At 42.6% G+C, this 18,813-nt stretch overlaps 1 protein-coding gene across 2 annotated transcripts in view; it reads left to right on the top strand.

The window, feature by feature from the left end:
- The first annotated feature begins 2,923 nt into the window (after positions 1-2,923).
- The window catches only part of LOC130358749 (short-chain dehydrogenase/reductase family 9C member 7-like), a 61,551-nt gene continuing 45,661 nt past the window's right edge, over positions 2,924-18,813 (top strand). The window contains exon 1 of one of the 2 annotated variants that reach the window (XM_056562483.1): positions 2,924-2,932. The gene's annotated coding sequence lies outside the window, so the exon portion shown is untranslated. Of the gene's footprint in view, positions 2,933-3,425; positions 3,537-18,813 lie in introns of those variants that run through there. The other variant, XM_056562482.1, reaches the window with a different exon arrangement.

Genomic DNA, 18,813 nt, shown 5'->3' with positions numbered 1-18,813 from the left:
ATGTAATAAGGAGTATAGTGAAAATTGTCCATAAGTGCATACCACATACCAATATCTAAGTAGTGTACTATTTTGTACCTGTTAATCTGTCAAGGGCCTAGATACTGTGAAAGTCCAGTCAAAATTACTCACCGGCTGGCGTTGTAGCCAGATACTTTTTTTAGTGTACTGTAGCGCATTTTTCTGCCCTCATAGGTGCATACCACATACCTACATCTAAGTAGCGTACTATTTTAACCCCTTAATGACAATGGACGTAAATGTACATCATGGTGCCATGGTACTTAGCGCACCATGACGTACATTTACGCTCCGTCATGCGCGGCAGGTCCCGGCTGCTATCAGCAGCCAGGGACCTGTCGTAATGGCGGACATCCATGATCCTGTGGATGTCCGCCATTAACCCCTCAGATGCCGTGATCAATACAGATCACGGCATCTGCGGCAGTGCAGTACTTTAAATGGATGATGGGATCACTCGCAGCGCTGCCGTGGGGATCTGATCATCCAACACGGCTGTCTCCCGGGCTGTCTCTTAACGGACAATTTCCATTTTTATTGGGCGAGGGGATTTTTCACTTTTTCTAACTTTTTATTTTGACATTTTTCAACTTTTTTTTTTTTACACTTTTTATGTCCCCGTAGGGGACTATCTATAGCAATCATTTGATTGCTAATACTGTTCAGTGCTATGCATAGGACATAGCACTAATCAGTATTATCGGTCATCTTCTGCTCTGGTCTGCTCAATCTCAGACCAGAGCAGAAGACCCGAGGAGACGGACGGAGGCAGGTGAGGGGACCTCCGTCCGCCATAACAAATGATCGGATCGCCGCGGCAGCACTGCGGGCGATCCGATTATCTATTTTAACATGCGCATTGCCGCAGATGCCGTGATCTGTACTGATCATGGCATCTGAGGGGTTAATGATGGACATCTGAGGGGTTAATGGTGGATGTCGGCCATTACCAGTGGGTCCCCGCACCGCTACGATGCTCCCAGTCATACACAGGACGTAAATGTACATCTTGGTGCGCGAAGTACCGCCAAACAAGGACACACATTTACGTTTATGGTTGTTAAGGGGTTAAAGCTGATGAGAGACTGATCAATAGAGACCTCCCTTCCAGGGACATAGGCCTCCCAAAATTTGGGGCCGGGACATAATGCAAACATTTCTGAATGGTCTCGAACAGGGGACGTGCCATGGCCATATTGCCGAGCGGGGTCTGGTAAAAGACTTCCCCAATCCAATATTGCCTGACACTGGGTTTTTTGACTAGGCCCATATGCAGCACAAGGCCCCAAAATGTCCTAATTCCAGCTGCATCGACTGGGTACCAGAGTCAAAAGTGAGCCCAGGTTTGCGGCGATGAACTGTTGGGCATACAGATTCCTCTGCTTAACCATCAGATTGACAAAGTAGTCACTGAAATAATAACTAAAAAAGTCTATTTCAGTGAACCAGACAATGTCAATCTTGATTCCTGAGTCGCCAGCAAACTCTGGAATCACGGGCTCGTGGTCTCAGTCCAGACAAATTCTCCGGTACGGGGCACCAGTGAACTTGGCAGCAGGGCTTGACTAGTATGAGCGCCAGGGGGACTCGTACTAGCATGGGGCACAAGGTCAGGAGCAGAGGAGGTTTGCGGTCCTGTATGGCGGTGTCTCCACACCTTGGTGGCTCATCATCAGAACCAGATGAAGAGGAGGACGAGGAAATAAGGAAGGTGGGGTCCACTGTGCCACTTTCAGTGTCGGAGGCAAGTATGGCAAATGCCTCCTCCGCTGAAAATGCACTGCAGGCCATTTCCCTACTCTAATGGGGATGAGTGTGTGTGTGGGGAAAACTTTATTTGTGTATGTGCTGTGTGTGGTGTGGTGCAAGACTACTTCCCTAACCCGCCCTAACCCACCCTTACCTAACTAACTAAACCCGCCTTAACAGAATATATATACTAAAAAGGGAAAAAAGGAAAAGAAACTTAGAAATTTTATTTTTTATTTTTTGGGGAAAAAAAAGCGTGCACCGTTTACCTAATCAGTGATGTGCGCACTAATTAACGTTTGGTGTCGGCAGGGGGCGCAGAGGACAGTGGGCGGGTCCAGCCTCTCAGCCCAGAACAGTGGCTGGTGGCACGTATATAGACCCCCACACAAAATACCCAAAAATAAAATATGCACCCGCCTGAACCCAAAAAAAAAAAAAAACGCTGATCAGTGATAAATCCCTGACAGCGGTGGGGCAGGCCGCACACAGAGGTACGGTCCGTCCACACAGCACAGGCTTGTTACTGGTGGCACGAAAGAAAAAAAAAACCTGCTATAACCCGAAAAAGCGCCTGAACCACAAAAAAATATGCTGATCAGTACTACAGAACTGACCAGCGGAGGGTGGGCTTTAGCTAACAGTGGCGGACCGCTCTTTTATAGCTAAGAGGGCTCGGCCACAAGTTTAGCAAAAAAAAAAAAGGTCTGAGCCCCCCAAAAAAAGCTGGTGGGAGACTGCAGTGACCCACTAGGGCAGGGGTCACGCAGCAAAAGATTCTATGGACCAGCGGACACCTACAGTATGGTACGCTTTTTAAAAAAACATTTTTTTTATTTTTTTTTTACTCCTAACCTGACCCTACCTAATCTAAACTGTCCCTGGTTGCTTTCTGTGCCAAAGGGCCACAGAAAAGGGGGCACTTTTTTTACACTGAGGGGGAGATGGCAGCACGGGGCTATGTCCTGCACACCAGATCACAGAAGTATGGTGGACAGAACGGAGCACTGACCTCCCCCCTCCCCATACTGCCATGATTGGTGCTGACACTATGGCCGCCCAATCACAGCTGTACTGGGGGTGGCAACACGTCCACCTCCCAGAACAATACGGATGATGATCGGTGGTGTATATTACACCACTGATCATCATCCTTATCCGGGTTTGTATTTACCGGCGATCTGCAGCAATTGCCGATATGAGGGGCCCCCTCCAGCGATGAGCCAGGATGCCTGCTAAATGATAACTGTTTGCCCTGCGTCCTGAAGAGGTTGAGTGGGAGAAATTGCACAATTAGTGGCTGACGAAATACTTTTTTGCCCCACTGTACTACATCAAGTAGAGGCATAAGAAGCAGTGCTATTCGAATCTGTCAAAAGAGCTAAAAAAAAAAGCTTACACACACATCTATATTGCGTAGATATGTCATTGGTCATTGTCAGAGATTTTATTTTTTATTAAAATTCTGCCAATCATGCTAGCTTCACATGGGCAGAAACACTGCTGGTTAGGACGTAAGGGAAAGCAACTTGTCCAGCTGGCAGAATCCGTGCTGTTGTTATATGATCCACACTACATGGCTTCTTTCTGCCTCCTCCCATATCCTCCCCCCCCCCCCTTCGAGGTCAGTTCAGTGCATTTAAATTCAAAACCTCATTTTCCCAATGGCAGCTGAATTACAGTCTTCAGATAGAAACGCCACATCACCAGCAGCACATAAGATAACTTAGCCTTCACATAGCAAGTTGCAGTATTTCCAGATACAGGTGAGGACTTTGATCAAATGATTTTATTTATAAAGGATTTATAGTAATTTCTTTATATAGTTAGTCTGTATATAGTTTCCTATATTTTGTTGGCCACCAAAAGTCGAAGAAAAAGTACAGGACCAGAGGATGAGAAAGCAATATTGGTGGCACAGGGAAAGCGACGATAGGTAAGTTAAGGTTTAATATTTTAATGGAGGCAGCCCAGGTATATTGGATAAATAAAAACTTTGTCCAGAGTGCTCCTTTAAAGGGGTTGTGTGCTGCCCTGCAGTTCAGAGCTCCGCTCACAGCGTCCGGAAGTTCATTACTCCGAACGCTGTGTGCGGGCTTCCGTGTTCGCGGCCGCTGGGCATGACGTCATGCCCGGCCCCTTCGTGACGTCTCGCCCGCCCCCTCGTGACGTCACACCCGTCCCCTCTACCAAAGTCTATGGGAAGGGGGCGTGACAGCGTGACAGATGTGACGTCACGCCCGGCGGCCGCGAACACGGAAGCCCGCACACAGCGTTCGGAGTTATGAACTTCCGGACGCTGTGAGCGGAGCTCCGAAAGTCAGGGTAGCGCACAACCCCTTTAAGTTTGCAAGTCCCAGTATGACCGCAGGACACACTAACAGCTGTCAGTTCCGGTCATCACACCTGCAGATAGGAAAGGACTTGCAGTGGTAATACAAACTGAAAAAGGCAGCTGTATAGCACCTGTGTGAATCCGGCCTTAGGGCCCATGAACACTATGGCTATTTCGCTTAGAATTAATTCGCTTGCAGCAGAATCCTATTTTCTTTAGTTTGCATGAGCCTATGGGGCAACGTGTAGCAGCTTTAATTTGACCATTGTGCCGCAGCACTGAAGCTGCAGGCCAGATTATAGTTGTGTTGCTGTCTGGCTAGTTTTTTTTCTGGCATTTTTTGGAAAAATGCCACTGCAGTCAGAAGTGGATCCAGTAGGAAGAAGAATAAATCCATGCTGGGAGTTGTAGTTTTCCAACAGCTGGAGGCACCCTGGTTGGGGAAACACTGTTATAAGTGTACAAAACATTGTATGTCTTGAAGAGAAATTGCATGGAACATAAACTGAATCTCGATACAAGTATCTATAGAGTTGCACCTAATGTTCCACAACAGATATTTTGGGATGTGCGATGTCAAAAAGCCGTATAACAAGTGTTGTGTATCTTACCAGCTTCATAAGACATAACAATTGTAGACAGGTAATAAACATTTAAGAAAATAAATAAATAGTTTGCTGGGACATATGAACAGGATAAACATTAATGTATATCTTCAGTCCACAAACATGCATTCTATTAGGACAACACCTCATATATTCTCCCTGCTGTCACCCACTATATAAAACAAAAAAACTAGCATATCCAAATATTGTTCCACATTACAGAATCACATATGCAAAAGAACACAACAGGGAATTACTCCAATAATGCTGTGCTCTTGTTAATGCACAGTGTGAAGTACATATAATTATGCACACTGTCTGATAAATATTGTAAAATATACAAATGACATGAAAGTGCTTGCACAGGTCTTGAGATATTAGCTTAAAACTCCAAACCGAATCACTTATGTAGCAATACTTTGCAAAAAAACGCATGGTACACCAACCAAGTGTGAATATTGTCCAACAATAAATGTTCACTATATAGAAAGAAAAAAAGAGTAGAAGAAGAAAAAGGTGGCAGATCAATAAAAATACACTGCTCAAAAAAATAAAGGGAACACTTAAACAACACAATGTAACTCCAAGTCAATCACACTTCTGTGACATCACACTGTCCACTCAGGAAGCAACACTGATTGACAATCAATTTCACATGCTGTTGTGCAAATGGGACAGACAACAGCAATTAGCAAGACGGATAAAGGAGTAGTTCTGCAGGTGGTGACCACAGACCACTTCTCAGTTCCTATGCTTCCTGGCTGATGTTTTGGTCACTTTGAATGCTGGCGATGCTTTCACTCTAGTTGTAGCAGGAGACGGAGTCTACAACCCACACAAGTGGCTCAGGTAGTGCAGCTCATCCAGGATGGCACATCAATGCAAGCTGTGGCAAGGTTTGCTGTGTTTGCTTTCAGCGTAGTGTCCAGAGCATGGAGGCGCTACCAGGAGAAAGGCCAGTACATCAGGAGACATGGAGGAGGCCATAGGAGGGCAAAAACCCAGCAGCAGGACCGCTACCTCTGCCTTTATGCTAGGAGAAGCAGGAGGAGCACTGCCAAGGCCCTGCAAAATTACCTCCACTCAAATGGTCAGAAACAGACTCCATGAGGGTGGTAAGAGGGCCAGACATCCATAGGTGGGGGGTTTTGCTTACAGCCCAACGTACGCCCTGACGTCCTGGCAGTTAAGGACACAGGGCGTACCTGTACGCTCGTGGGAATTTCGGTCCCTGCCACGACCGGGGCAGGATGCCTGCTGAAATCATTCAGCAGGCATCCCGTGCAAATGCCTGGGGGGGTCCTGAGACTAATTCAGATCGTCGATTTGAGGCGATTCCGGGCTGATCGGGTCTCTGGTACCCGATCGCCCAGAAAATAGGGATGATCCGAGCTTTCAGAGACCGTCCTGATCATCTTAAAGGATAGGAGCGAGGTGGCAGGGGTGCCACCTCCTCCTATCCCCTGAGATTGGCCGATCAGGACTGAACGGCGAATCGCAGGGCAGGTGCAGGGGGGGGGGACAATTCATTTCCCCTACTCTGCTCGCACCTAGAAGTCCGGGCAGAGCAGGGGAAGATGGTGGCGACAGCTGCAGGGGCCATCGCAGCGGGAGGACTGACGCCAGATACTTGACCGCCGGCGGGGACTGCAGACAGCGGGGGGACAACATCTGGAGGGCTACAGTTTGGACACCACTATAAAGTGGTCTCCAAACTGTTATCCTCCATTTGTTGCATAACTACAACTCCCAACATGCCCTTCTGGCAGTGCTGGGAGTTGTAGTTTTGCAACAACTAGAGGCACACTGGTTGCGAAACACTGAGTTAAGTAACAAACTCTCAGTGTTTTGCAACCAGTGTTCCACCAGCTGTTGCATAACTACAACCCAAAGCATGCACGGACAGCCAAAGGGCATGCTGGGAGTTGTAGTTTTGGGACAGCTTGAGGTTCCTCCCCCCCTTCCCCATGTGAATGTACAGGATACATTCACACGGGAGGGGGTTTATAGTGAGTTTCTCGCTGTGGCAAATTTTCCGCTGCAGCTCAACTCCCAGTGGGAAACTCGCTGTAAACCCCCGCCTGTGTAAATGTACCCTAAAAACACTATTCTTCATTAACACAAAATATAAAGTAAAACACTACATATACACATACCCCTACACAGTTACCTCTCTCCCCCCAATAAAAATGAAAAAGTATGGTACGGCAGTGTTTCCAAAACGGAGCCTCCAGCTGTTGCAAAACAACAACTTCCAGTATTGCCGGATAGCCATTGACTGTCCTGGCATGCTGGGAGTTTTGCAACAGCTGGAGGCCCTCTGTTTGGGAAACACTGCCATAGGGTAATTTTGGTATCAGAGACAAGTCTAATTCTTACATCCCTATGCAAATCCCTAATACAGGCCTCAAATGCGCATGGCGCTCTCTCACTTTGGAGTCCTGTTGTATTTCAAGGCAACAGTTTAGGGCCACATATGGGGTATTTCCGTACTCAGGAGAAATTTCCTTACAAATCTTTGGGGGCTTTTTCTCCTTTCATTCCTTATGAAAAGGAAAAGTTGGGGTCTACTCCAGCATGTTAGTGTAAAAAAAAAAATTTTTTAACTATAACATGCTGGTGTTGCCCCATACTCATTTTCACAAGAGACAAAAAAAAGACCCCCAACATTTATAATGCAATTTCTCCTGAGTACGGAAATACCCCATGTGTGGATGTAAAATGCGGGCGCACAACAAGGCTCAGGAGTGAGAGCACCATGTACATTTGAGGTGATTTGCACAGGGGTGGCTGATCGTTACAAAGGTTCTGACATAAACACACAAAAAAACAAACACACATGTGACCCCATTTTGAAAAATACATCCCTCACAGAACGTAACAAGGGGTATAGTGAACCTTAACAACCCACAGGTGTTTGAAGAATTTTCGTTAAAGCTGGACGTGAAAAATGCTGGTGTTATCCCAAATTTTTCATTTTCACAAGGGGTAATAGGAAAAAAGCCCCCCCATAATGTGTAACACCATTTCTTCTGAGTATATAAATACCCCATGTGTGGACGTAAAGTTCTCTGCTGGCGCACTACAGGGCACAGAAGAGAAGGAGCTCCATTGGGCTTTTAGAGAGAGAATGTGTCTGGAATTGAAGACCATGTGCATTTAAAAAGCCCCCATGGTGCCAGAACAGTGGACCCCCCACCCCACTTGTGACCCCATTTTGGAAACTGCACCCCTAACAGAATTTAATAATGGGTGCAGTGAGCATTTACACCCCACAGGTGTCTGACAGATTTTTTTGAACAGTGGTCCGTGAAAATGAAAAATGTTATTTTTCATTTGCACAGCCCTTTGTTCCAAAGATCTGTCAAACGCCAGTGGGGTGTATATGCTCACTGTACCCCTTATTACCCCCCCCCCCCCCCGTCCACTGTTCTTGCACCATAGGGGCTTTGTAAATGCACATGGCTCCTGACTTTGATTCGAACCAAAACCTCTCTCCAAAAACTCAATGGCGCTCCATCTTCTGAGCATTGTAGTTCACCCGCAGTGCACTTGACGTCCACACATGGGGTATTTTCATACTCAGAAGAGATGGGGTTACAAATTTTGGGAGGCATTTTCTCCTATTACCCCTTTGGGAAAAACCTGCATTTTAGTGAAAAAAAAAATTTATTTTACACTTCCAACTTTAACAAAAAGTCGTCAAACACCTGTGAGGTTCTAAGGCTCACTGTATCCCTTGTTATGTTCCTTGAGGGGTGTAGTTTCCAAAATAGTACTATGTTTTTTTTTTTTTTTTGTTTGTTTGATTTTTTTTTTGCTGTTCTGGCACCATAGGGGCTTCCTAAATGTGACATGCCCCCCAAAAACCATTTCAGAAAAACTCATTCTCTAAAATCTCATTGTCGCTCCTTCCCTTCTGAGCCCTCTAGTGCACCCACAGAGCACTTTACGTACACATGAGGTATTTCCTTACTCGAGAGAAATTGGGTCATCAATATAAGAGTGTAAAAAAATTAACATTTTGAATTTTCTCCTTCAATTTGCTGCTCTTCCTGTGAAACACCTAAAGGGTTAACACACGATCTGAATGTCATGTTGAATACTTTGAGGGTTGCAGGTTTTACAATGGGGTAATTTATGGGGTATTTCTAAAAAGAAGGCCCTTCAAATTCACTTCAAAAGTAAACTGGTCCTTGAAAAATTCAGATTTTGAAAATTTTGTGGAAAATTGCTGCTGAACTTTGAAGCCCTCTGATGTCTTCCAAAAGTAGAAACATGTCAACTTTATGATGCAAACAGGAGGTAGACATATTGTATGCATGAACCAATATAAAATGTATTTGTGATGTAAATTTTCCTTATAAGCAGAGAGCTTCAAAGTAAAAAAAAATGCAACATTTTCATAAAATTCTGGAATTTTTGACCAAGAAATGATGCAAGTATCGCCGAAAATTTTGCCACTAACATAAAGTAGAATATGTCATGAAAAAACATTCTCAGAATCAGAATGAAAAGTAAAAGCATCCCAGAGTTATTAAAGGGGTACTCCGCCCCTAGACATCTTATCCCCTATCCAAAGCATAGGGAATAAGATGTCAGATCACGGAGGTCCCGCTGCTGGGGACCCCCGGGATCCACCATGCAGCACCCACCTTTAGCGGCTTCTGGAACCGCTGGAGGTCTCGACCACGAGGATGGAGCATAGTGACATCACGGCTCCGCCCCTGTGCGACATCACGCTCCTCCCCCTCAATGCAAGTCTATTGGAGGGGCGTGACAGCTGTCATGCCCACTCCCATAGGCTTGAATTGAGGGGGCGGAGCATGAAATCACACAGAGGCGGGGCCATTATGTCACTATGCTCCATCCCCGTGATCGCCATTAATCAGACCCGGAGCGAACATGCTTCGGGGAATGATTCTAACGGGGTGCGGCGTGGAAGATCATGGGGGTCCCCAGTAGCATGACCCCTACGATCAGGCATCTTATCCCCTATCCTTTAGATAGGGGATAAGATGTCTTAGCGCCGGAGTACCCCTTTAATGCTTAAAATGACAATGGTCAGATGTGCAAAAAATCCTCTGGTCCTTAAGGTGAAAATGGGCTTGGTCCTTAAGGGGTTAAGGACATTACGTCAAAGTTGGATCAGCCTGAAGTGTGGTTTTCCACTTTGATTTTGACTATGACTCCATATCCAGACCTTCATGGGTTGATAAATTTGATTTCCATTGATAATTTTTGTGTGATTTTGTTGTCAGCACATTCAATTATGTAAAGACGAAAGTATTTCATACGATTAGTTCATTCATTCAGATCTAGGATGTGTTATCTAAGTGTTCCCTTTAATTTTTTTGAGCAGTGTACATTAGATCATTTCTGAAGTTTAGCCCTGAGGGAGCCCTGGCCTCCATTGTCAGGATCCAAAACACATCCCTGGTAAACAGAGCATGTGCCCAATCCATTCCTCATTTAAGGGAGGGAACCTTTTCAATGCCTTGCACATACAAAGTATTACTGTTTCCTTCATGTTTTTCCATTATATGCCTCGTAAGGTTTAACATGGAATGGCTGGAAAACTCATTATTGCACCATAGATGTTCATGGATGCACCCTTTGAGTTTCCAGCCTGTACAGCCTATGTACTGTAGATTACATTCTCGGCAGGTGACACAATATATCACATGTTCACTATCACAGTTTATGAAACTTAATACAGGGTATGTCACCCCTGTGGCCGCAGATGTCACCTGATGGGAAGTCAACATAAAAAGTACACATGTTACATCGGGGGCGGCTACATTTGTGATTCCCAATAGTATGTAGCCACATGGAAACCGGTTTATCCGCTGGAAAATAGCTAGGTGATAAAATACTGCCCAGAGATTTTGCCCTTTTAGCAACAAGCAACACATCTCACCCCACCAGCCACTAACTTGACTAGTATGTCATCTTGTAATAACACAGGAATATGTCTTTGAATAATGATTTTGATTTGATAAAAATTGCGGCTGAATGGGGTTGAGAATGTGGGACTAAAAGAAGATTGATCCTGTTTTTTGAAAGAAGAGGTATCAAGATATTGCTCCCTAGATTTTTCATCTGCAATAGATTTTGCCCTTTTCAGAGTAGCACTGTTATAGCCTCTGAGTCTATTTGTGATGTCCGTGCTCAACTGCTGGTAAAAAGACTCCTGAGAGGACGCCCTTTTAGCTCTAATATACTCTCCTATTGGGAGGTTCTTGGTGGTATGCCTAGGGTGGCAACTCTGTGCATGGAGAATGCTATTACCAGCAGTCAGCTTACAGAACATCTTGGTGTCCATTCTTTTGGTAAATGTCACCTATCAAGGTGACATCCAAAAAATCGATTCGCCATTTCTCCACATGAAAAGTAAAGTGGAGATTCATGTAATTATCATTACAGAAGGACACAAATCCCTCTGTGTTTTCTTCCAGTCCATGGCATACTACGAGGAGGTCGTCTATATATCTTCCGTAGCAAATTATGTTTGGTTGGTACGGGTTGATGTCAGCATATAGACGTCCCCTAAACGAAGAGGGGATTGGGCACATGCTCTGTTTACCAGCGAGGCATTTTGAATCCTAAGAATGGAGACCAGGGCTCCCTCAGGTCTAAACTTCAGAAATGATCTAATGTATTTTAATTGATCTGGCACCTTTTTCTTCTTCTCTTTTTTTTTCTTCTTTTTTTCCCCTTCTATGTAGTGAACATTGATTTTTGGACAATATTCACACTTGGTTGGTGTACCATGCATTTTTTGCTAAGTTTTGCTACATAAGTGATTCGCTGATTGTGCATTATTATATGTACTTCCCACTGTGCGATACCAAGAGCACAGCATTACTGGAGTAATTCCCTGTTGTGTTCTTTTTCATATGTCATTCTGTAATGTGGAACAATATTTGGATATGCTCCTTTTTTGGTTTTATATAATTGGTGACATACACTTGTTGACCGTCTTTATATGCCTGCAGCAGGGAGAATATATGAGGTGTTGTCCTAATAGAATGCATGTTTGTGGACTGAAGATATACATTAATGTTTATCCTGTTCATATGTCCCGGCAAACTATTTATTTATTTTTTTAAATGTTTTTTACCTGTCTGCAATTTTCATGTATTATGAAGCTGGTAAGATACACAACACTTGTTATACGGCTTTTTGACATCGCATATCCTAAAATATCTATTGTGGAACATTAGGTGCAAATCTATAGATACTTCTATCTAGATTTAGTTTATGCAGTTTCTCTTTAAGACATACAATATTTTGTACACTTATAATCTAGGATCATGTTTCATAATATGTAAACCATACAGCATGCAAGCAGTGGGCTGGTGCAGACACAGTAAAGACTTTGCACCAGAATTTAAAATAACTCGACTAACTCTCCATTTTACTAAGAAAACCCCAAAAAGGGCGTGTCTTTCGGGAAAAGACCAAAACAACAAACACTTGGATGCCCAGGACGGGAAAAGGGGGTAAATAAACCAAGAAAAACCTCCAAACCCCAGTCACCAAGGTGACGGGGTAAAAAACCCCTATTGAAAATTCCCTCCCTAACTATATAAAACGTCACTTTTATTGTACTATTATTAAAAAAGTCCCCTGTAGTGAATAAAATTAGCAGGCTATTCCCTCAACTAGTGTTGCTTCTCCTGTCTGGAGTTCACAGTAATATGTACTTGACAGTGGCTGCAGACCACTGTCTATTGGGGAAAATGCTGCAATTAAAATGTAATCAATCTGTCTCCCCTACATGTTTCGTGGTTTGACCCACGTCCTCAGGGGTTAAGAGACAAATGGCCACGTGTATATGCAAGTGCTTCCTTTTATAACGTCCTTTGGACACTCCCCATACCTTAGAGCCAATGATGATCTCACATAAACTTACCTGTTCCTATGCCACCTATCACTTGACAGTTTATTGCAGGTCACTCGGGTTAAAGGATAACTTCCGGCGCTTGTTGATGACAGTCATAGGTCGCCGCACTTACCCGTGTTTTCCTTTGTTTACATGTTCCATTCCGTAGATCGCGCATGCGCCCTATCTCCGGGCTCACTGTTCAATGCGCGATCAGCGCTGTGAGGACTCGCGCATGCGCACGGACTTAGACCTATGTCCGTGACTCAGGATGTCAATGCGCATCTGCACAGACTTAGAATCTGGCTGATGGAAAGTTATCTACCCAGTATTAGTGACATATATAGATCCCAAGGATCTCTTGATCTGTATATTAGGATTAAGGTATTAGATAAAGGAGGCTTATAGGGATCTATAATAGACAACCCATATAATCATTTAGCTGTAGATTATAATCTCTATAGTTGTATATCTAGCAAGTGTATTAACAGTTAATTCCCACTATTAATAAAGTGGTAGTATAGTTTAACCCTAATAGCTTTATAATTAATTATTTATTTATTAATTTATACACTTGCACTTATATACAATCTATTTGGTTGTCCTCTTTCTTTTGTTGGTTAGTGATGTATCTATCCATATATGCACATTTTATGCCAAAACCAATAGAAAAACGGGGGACCGCATTAATTATATATCAATCAAAAATTATATGATACTTAAATTTGCCCAGAATAATACCATCGCCAACTCTAAATAATCAAAATTATTGAAATTGTACCATTTCTACTCATTAAGGCCATAGGGGCTACGTGTTCCCAGTCTATAGATTCATCTGGATTCTTCTTGTAACAATAGTTTATCTATATTGCCTCTACGTGAGCCCAGCTGTTTCTGACAAATACCCCAAAATTCGATCTCAAATACATTCTGACTATGAACTGCCCTCATGTGTCTAGCAAGTGGCGTATCACTGTTTGTACGTATAGTGCTCAGGTGTTTGGAGATTCTCCTCCTAAATTCTTGCGTTGTCTTACCGATATATAGTTTGCGACAATTACAGCGAGCTGCATAAATGATGTTTTTACTTGAACAATTAATGAATTGTCTAATCTGATACTGACATCCATCAAGTGGGTTAGAGAACTCTTGAATCTTGGGTAAGTATTTGCAGAAACCACAATGGCCACACAGAAAAGATCCTATGACCCCCATCCGAGGTCTATTATGGATCTCCCCCAATAAGGATAAATGACTCCGGACTAAAATGTCCTTAAGATTGGATCCTCTCCTAAAGGTCACTTGTGGTCTAACCCCTACAACTCTTAGATCTGGATCTGAATATAGAATCGGCCAGAATCTACATAAGATATTGAAAATCCTAGTACTATATGCATCATATGTACCAATACATCTGATTTTGTGTTCTGTAGCTACTCTATTTGAGGTTAATATTTGTCTCCTATCACTATTGTTTGCTCTCCTGTGTGCCTTCTTCACATGTGCTAGAGGGTAACCCCTTACTCTAAACCTCCTGGATAACTCTCTAGATTCTGCCTCAAAGGTTTCTTTAGTAGAGCAGTTACGCTTCGCCCTTAGGAACTGCCCTACAGGAATGCTTCTTCTCAGAGTGACAGGGTGCCAGCTTTGCCAGTGTAAGAAATTATTAGTCGATGTAGGTTTACGAAAAACTTTTGTTTGAATCGTGTTAGTCTCATCAATCATGATAGTAAGATCTAAGAAATTAATTAGTCTACCCCCAAACTCTGAAGTAAAGTGCATACCAATATCATTGTGATTAAGAGCTTCTAAGAAGGATGTGAATAAAGTGCTCCCCCCATCCCACAAAATCAACACATCATCAATAAATCTACCCCAAAAAATAATGTGACTAGTGTAGTGCTCAAAATCATCAGAAAAAACAAACTCACTCTCCCACCACCCTAAAAAAAGATTAGCATAATTTGGTGCACAAGTGGACCCCATAGCGGTGCCTTGTGTCTGGAAAAAGAAGGTATCATCAAATAGGAAGTAGTTATGTGTCAAAACAAACGTGAGTAAATCAATGACCAATTCATTATGTGTCTTAAAGTGAATACTGCGTGTATTAAGAAATTTCTTTACCGCTCTGATCCCCAAATCGTGCCTAATATTAGTGTAAAGACTTTCAACGTCTATACTCGCTAACATGGTGGAATCAGTGACCGTTAAATCTTGTAATTTAGTGACAGTGTCCTTAGTGTCCTTAAGATAAGATGGTAAAGAGGTGACTAATGGTGCTAAAAACTGGTCTACATAGATGCTGGCACCCTGTGTAAGGTTTTCATTCCCCGAGATTATCGGTCGTCCTCTGAGTGGCTGTGTATTCTTATGCATCTTCGGCAGGGAATAAAAGGTCGCAATTGTAGGATTTGGATTATATATGAAATTGAATTCATCCATAGAAATTAAACTACTCTCTTTCGCTGAGGTCAAAAGGGATTTCAATTCCCTGAGGAAAGGCACTGTGGGGTCTGTTTTTAGTCTCCGATATTTAGTATGGTCCTTTAACAATGCCAAGCACATACGGATATATTCACTTCTATCCATTAGAACCACATTACTGCCTTTGTCCGAGGCTTTTATTAAAATATCGGTAATTGTTCTTAGATTTTCCAAAGCCTCTCTTTCACCTGTGGTTAGATTGGTGTGTACCATCTTCTGTGTTGGTCTAATTTTTTCAATTTCTTTCACTACTAAGTTTACAAATGTATCAATACTACCGTATTGTGAAAGAGATGGAGTCACTCTACTTCTCGGCTTAAGGTTAGTTAGGGGCCCTTCACAACCTCTGGGTCCCTCTATATTCTCTAGAAAAAGATCCTCTAGGACCTCAATAGCCCTCAGTTCATTACTCTGTGCAGTAAGTACTGGATCATTGTGCTGCTGGTGCCATTTATGGAGACATAACTTCCGGGCAAAAAGGTTAATGTCCTTCACCCATGTAAAGGTATCGAATCTTGGTGTCAGGGTGAAAGACAGGCCCTTTTTAAGTAGTGACATCTCGTCAGTGGATAAGGAGTAAGAGGAGAGATTGATGATTTGTAATTCATCTATATCTTCGATTCCTAGATCATTTCCATGATCAGAATCCTCCTCTACTCTTCCCAATCCTACATATGTGTAGTCACTGGGGTATTCAGAGTTGATACATTCCCTGTGTTGCCCAAAAATGTTGGAAGTGCCTGAGGCACTGTTGGGCCTAAAAAACGCGTCATCGTTGTTTGTGACAGGGACTGAGGGCCCAATTGTCTCACTGTATTGCCTGATGCCCCAGGGTGGTATGTCATATTCGCCTGTGATATATTGGGGAATTGAGGATTTGTTCCTTGTGTAGTGCCCATATTTCCCTGTATTGGGGGGGGGATACGGCACACAAGAGACCATAGATGATCCAGAACCCTTGGGTACTGGTCTGGATGACTCCGACCATGTTTGACTACTTCTAGGATTGTTCGTGTACGGAGGCTTTTTATATTGAGGAACGTATGTCTTGTTTTTGCCTCCTTTGTATTTCCTTTTGGTGCTCCCACGTGAGCTACTGTTATCCGAAAGATACTCTTCTGTGCCTGAAGTGTCAGTGTCCTGATGTGACCTATATGGTTGTGACTTATAATGGGTAAAATGACCCTTCCTCTCACCTCTGTATGTATATGCCTTGCCGTTTGCAAAATCTGTATAGTCCCTTATATATTTACTGTGTTTCTTTTCTTTTAATTCGTTTTTAAAATGTAAAATTTTTTTTTGAAGTTTTACTTCCAAAGATACATATTCTGGATTGTTAATAAAGGCCTGAATTTCTTTAATTTCCTTTTCTAGTTGGATATTAGTAGATTCCAGATGTCTTTTTTCGTATTCACACAAATAATTTATCATACGCAATGAGTTTTCGGTTAAGAGTTGTTCCCAACCTTGTAGGAATGCTAAATCGTCCCTGTGTGAATTAGGTGTGATGGGTATTCTCAAGCCTCTATAGACAATCTTCTGTTGCAAATATGTTTCAAAACTGGTGACTTCCCACCAGGACCTAACACAGTTTTTATATGTTTTTGTTAAATTGCGAAACGCTTGCTGAATGTCAATCTGATTTAATGGAAGATGTTAAGGAGAAAAAACATGAGTGGCTTCAGTATTAAATTGGTCTAGGCTAAATTTTTGTGATAAGAAACCCGCCATCATGCGGTGTCATGAAACCTGTACGGGCAAAAAAAAAAGGGCATAGCCCTAGAAAACAACAAACACTTGGATGCCCAGGACGGGAAAAGGGGGTAAATAAACCAAGAAAAACCTCCAAACCCCAGTCACCAAGGTGACGGGGTAAAAAACCCCTATTGAAAATTCCCTCCCTAACTATATAAAACTTCACTTTTATTGTACTATTATTAAAAAAGTCCCCTGTAGTGAATAAAATTAGCAGGCTATTCCCTCAACTAGTGTTGCTTCTCCTGTCTTGAGACAACGCAAGAATTTAGGAGGAGAATCTCCAAACACCTGAGCACTATACGTACAAACAGTGATACGCCACTTGCTAGACACATGAGGGCAGTTCATAGTCAGAATGTATTTGAGATCAAATTTTGGGGTATTTGTCAGAAACAGCTGGGCTCACGTAGAGGCAATATAGATAAAATATTGTTACAAGAAGAATCCAGATGGATCTATAGACTGGGAACACGTAGCCCCTATGGCCTTAATGAAGGCTTCTCCTTTGCGGCATTTTTATGAGTAGAAATGGTACAATTTCAATCATTTTGATTATTTAGAGTTGGCGATGGTATTATTCTGGGCAAATTTAAGTATCATATAATTTTTGATTGATATATAATTAATGCGGTCCCCCGTTTTTCTATTGGTTTTGGCATAAAATGTGTATATATGGATAGATACATAACTAACCAACAAAAGATAGAGGACAACCAAATAGATTGTATATAAGTGCAAGTGTATAAATTAATAAATAAATAATTAATTATAAAGCTATTAGGGTTAAACTATACTACCACTTTATTAATAGTGGGAATTAACTGTTAATACACTTGCTAGATATACAACTATAGAGATTATAATCTACAGCTAAATGATTATATGGGTTGTCTATTATAGATCCCTATAAGCGTCCTTTATCTAATACCTTAATCCTAATATACAGATCAAGAGATCCTTGGGATCTATATAATCACTAATACTGGGTAGATAACTTTCCATCAGCCAGATTCTAAGTCTGTGCAGATGCGCATTGACATCCTGAGTTACGGACATAGGTCTAAGTCTGTGCGCATGCGCGAGTCCTCACAGCGCTGATCGCGCATTGAACAGTGAGCCCGGAGATAGGGCGCATGCGCGATCTACGAAACATGTAAACAAAGGAAAACACGGGTAAGTGCGACGACCTATGACTGTCATCAACAAGCGCTGGAAGTTATCTTTAACCCGAGTGACCTGCAATAAAATGTCAAGTGATAGGTGGCATAGGAACAGGTAAGTTTATGTGAGATCATCATTGGCTCTAAGGTATGGGGAGTGTCCAAAGGACGTTATAAAAGGAAGCACTTGCATATACACGTGGCCATTTGTCTCTTAACCCCTGAAGACGTGGGTCATACCACGAAACATGTAGGGGAGACAGATTGATTACATTTTAATTGCAGCATTTTCCCCAATAGACAGTGGTCTGCAGCCACTGTCAAGTACATATTACTGTGAACTCCAGACAGGAGAAGCAACACTAGTTGAGGGAATAGCCTGCTAATTTTATTCACTACAGGGGACTTTTTTTAATAATAGTACAATAAAAGTGAAGTTTTATATAGTTAGGGAGGGAATCTCCAATAGGGTTTTTTTACCCCGTCACCTTGGTGACTGAGGTTTGGAGTTTTTTTTTCGGGAAAAGAGGCACCAAAAAGGGGCATGTTCCGAACATATTTACTAAGGTTTCCACATAAAATGTGGTGGATTTCAGCTGACAAAAACCCTACAGATCACAGCATGTGTATATATATATATATATATATATATATATATATATATATATATATATAAAAAAGGAAAATGTAGGGAAAAAAATTGTAGAAATTAAAACCCACAAAGAAACCTACTCTACACTCTTAGTGTCAGGGTCCGGACTAGCGGCTGGTGAGGACACTGGAGGTGAATGCTCTGTGCTAGAGAGGCGATGA

This window comes from Hyla sarda, chromosome 2 (assembly GCF_029499605.1).
Source record: "Hyla sarda isolate aHylSar1 chromosome 2, aHylSar1.hap1, whole genome shotgun sequence".
Lineage (NCBI taxonomy): Eukaryota > Metazoa > Chordata > Amphibia > Anura > Hylidae > Hyla > Hyla sarda.
The sequence above is the reverse complement of the archived record's forward strand: the minus strand, read 5'-3'. Positions and strand labels throughout refer to the sequence as shown.